The sequence below is a fragment of the Phyllostomus discolor genome, chromosome 7 (assembly GCF_004126475.2).
Source record: "Phyllostomus discolor isolate MPI-MPIP mPhyDis1 chromosome 7, mPhyDis1.pri.v3, whole genome shotgun sequence".
Classification (NCBI taxonomy): domain Eukaryota; kingdom Metazoa; phylum Chordata; class Mammalia; order Chiroptera; family Phyllostomidae; genus Phyllostomus; species Phyllostomus discolor.
Window position 1 is genome coordinate 76,916,401 of NC_040909.2, and position 3,741 is coordinate 76,920,141.

Consider the following 3,741-nt stretch of genomic DNA (forward strand, 5'->3'; position numbering starts at 1 on the left):
CTTGAGATTCTCATGAAGCCCCTGGATTTCTCTCCCAGAAACACATTCTCATTTAAGCCACCAAATGACTGACTGCAGGTACAGGTTTTAAATCAAAGATATATACAGGGTATTAAACATGTACCAAGGATGCAGTTAACTTAATACAAGGTCAAAATCAGCAACCAGGTGTACAATCCAGGACTAAGATCAGATACAAACTTCAAGGACAATTTCTTTGAGAAAGCTTATTCCAGGTTCATGAGGGCCGCATGAGGTGTATACACTTACCAGTGCAAACTTAGACTTGATCAATTCAGGCAGCAAATGCTATGCATTTGCCCACAGTCCATATAGAAGCATTGTCAGTGGACAGTGGAGGGGCCTGACTCATCATATGCTGATCCACATCTGCAAGACCAGGACGGAGCCACCAATTATTGCCCACCACTTGCACTCAGGTGGGCAATAATCTTGATCTTCATCATGTTGGGAGCCATGGCCCATAACCTCCTTCTGCATCCTGTCTGTGATGCCAGTGTACATGGCAGTACCACCAGACAGCATTGTGTTAGCACCTTAGAGATGTTGAGGTCACACTTCATTGATGGAGTTGGATGAGGTCTCGTGGATGCCTCAGTACTCCATACTGAGGAAAGAGGGTTGGAAGAAGCCTCTGGACACATGAACCACTCATTGCTCATGGTAGTCACCTGACCATCAGGTAGCTCATAACTCTTCTCCAGGGAGGAGGAAGACACAGTGGTGGCCATCTCCTGTTTGAAGTCCAAGACAACATAGCACAGCTTCTCCTTGATGTCGTACACAATTTTGTCTTGGAAGTGGTGGTGAAGCTGTAGCCACTCTCCATGAGGATCTTCATGAGGTAGTCTGTGAGGTCTGAGCCAGCCAGGTCCAGATGAAGGATGGCATGGGGGAGGGTGTAACCCTCCTAGATGGGCACAGTTTGGGTAACTCTGTTCCCAGAATCCAAAATAATAGTGGTACCTCCAGAGATGTATGGCAACAGCATGGCCTGGATGATCATGTGCATGGCGGGAGTGTTGAAGGTCTCTGACATGATCCGAATCATCTCCTCATGGTTGGTTTGGGGGTTCAGGGGGGCCTCTGTCAGCAGCATGGGATGCTCCTTGGGGGCCACATGCAGCTTTTTGTAGAAGGTGTGGTGCCAGATCTTCTCCATATTGTTGCATTTGATGATGATGCCATGCTTGATGGGACACTTCAGGGTCAGTATGCTGCACTTATTCTGGGCTTAGTCATCCATGTAGCTGTCCTTCTGTCCCCCTGATGTCATGTCCACCATGATTCCCTGATGTTGGGGACACCCAATGATGGAAGGGAACCTGGCTCAGGGTTCCCCAGAAAAGCCATCTTTGCATGTGTCAGAGCCTTTATTGATAACAAGTGCAGTGATCTCTTCTTCCATGGTCATCTGAGAGGACAGAGGTGTGGCACATGGATAGCAGAGCAGTAGTGAGAGTAGGAGGGCTGCAGTCTGGCTGCAGTGAGTCAAGATAATTTTTCCTTGACTCTGAAGCACTGTACACAGTCATTTTTGGAGCGTATGACTTTATCAAAATATAGATGTAATTGCTAGTCTTCTGTGTTCTCTCATTGCTTTAGATGGAAATATTACTTGTTTTAGCTTTATCAAAGAATAATTGACAAAATTAATGATTTAACCTACATATAATATATAATGATTTAACCTACATATAATTTGTGAAATGATTACCACAATCAGGTTAATACATATTTACTTTTTGTGTGTGTTTGGCTTAAGATCTACTCTCAGCAAATTTCAAGCATATGTACACACATATTTTTATGCAACACACTATTATTAACTATAAACACCGGGCTGTACCTAGATCCCCAGAGCTTATTCATTTTAGAACTGAAGGCTTGAACCCTTTGGCCAGCACCTACCATACCACATGCCTCCCCAATCATCCCCTCAGCTCCTGATAACCACCATTGTACTCTCTATTTCTATGAGTTCTACTTTTTTTAGGTTCCATATATAAGTTTTTGTCTTTGTCTGGCTAATTTCATTTAGCATGGTATCTTCTAGATTCATCCATGTCATTGCAAATTACAGGATTTTTTCTTTTTCATGGCTAAATGATAATTCCTTATTCCACTGTGTGTGTGCATGCATACAAATATTGTTATATAATTGTGTATTTATATATTTATGTTTATATGTATATAATCTCCAGAAAAGGTCCAGAAATTGTTAATACAATGAGAATGGTTTGCATGACATCAATGTAACCTTGTCCCCAAGGAGAGTGGACTGGAATATGCATGTGTGAACAATGATGACCTCGTTGTACTAGTGAGTGGGTGTGGTAGATGCTGTTGAGTGAGCATGTGTACTGTGTGGCCTTCCCACTCAAAATGACTGAATGAGTAGAGCGACGAATCTACATCAAATTTTGCATTAATCTTTAACATTCCTCCATAGAAAATATTCATATGATTCAGAAGGCTACAACTATGGACAACTGGTGATTGGCAGCTTCATCATGATAATGCACCCATTCATGGATCATGTCTTGTGCAGAGTTTTTGGTTTAACATCAAATCACCCTGGTGCCCTTACAGCCCAGATTTGGTGCTCTGTGACTTCTGGCTTTTTCCAAAACTAAAATTAGCTATGAAAATGAAGAGATTTCAGACTGTGGATGAGATTCAGGAAAATACAATGGGGCAGCTGATGGCAATTGATCCCATGCTGCCTAGTTGGAAGGGGACTGAGGTGTCATTGTCCTGTTTATAAGGTTTCTTGTATCTTCTTCAATAAATGCCCCTATTTTCCATATTACATGGATGGATACTTTCTGGACAGACCTCATATATATCATATTTTCTTTATCAATTCATGTGTCATTGGGAACAGTTTGTTTCCATATATTTGTTATTGGAATTCATGGGGGTAGAGTTACCTCTTTAAGACACTGATTTGGTTTCATTTGGATATATACTCAGAAAGGGGTTGTTGAACATATATGGTAGTTCTATTTTAAATATTTTTTGAGAAAATGCCATACTGTTTTCTCTAGTGGCTGGACCATTCTGTATTACTGCTGATAGTATACAAAGAGTCCCTTTTTTACACATCCTTGTCAGCACTTGTTGTTTGTTGTCTTTTTGATAAAAGTTATCTTAATGGGTGTAGCTGATATTCTTTCCCTGTTGTGTTCTTATTGCCCCTGTAAAAAATTAGTTGACAATACATGTATGGTTTTATAGCTGGACTCCATATTCTGTTCTATTAGTCTATATGTTGTTGTGCTAGTACCATAGTGTTCTGGTTACTAGAATTTTATAATATAGTTTGTATTCTGCAACTTTTCTGAATTTATTTATTAGTTCCCACATTTTTACTGGTGGAATCTTTTGGGTTGTTTATATATAAATTCATGCCATATGTAAACAGAGTCTATTTTACTTCCTCCTTTAACATTTGGATACCTTCTTTTTTTTGCCTAATTGATTGACCTAGGACTTCCAGTATATTGTTGAATAGGAGTGGCCAGAGTGGGCATCTTTGTCTTTTTCTCTAATATTAGTTAATGTTACCTATAGACCTGTTAAACGTGTCCTTTATAATATTGAGAATATATTCCTCCTAATAATTTTTAAGCATTTATAACATTAAATGATGTTGATTTTTTCAAATGCATTTTTGCATTTATTGAGATGATTGTATGATTTATCCTTCATTTTATT

General features: G+C 39.7%; 1 pseudogene; it reads right to left on the bottom strand.

Moving 5' to 3' along the window:
* Positions 1–416: 416 nt before the first annotated feature.
* LOC114501381 lies at positions 417–1,183 on the bottom strand (annotated as a pseudogene).
* Between the last annotated feature and the right edge of the window lie 2,558 nt (positions 1,184–3,741).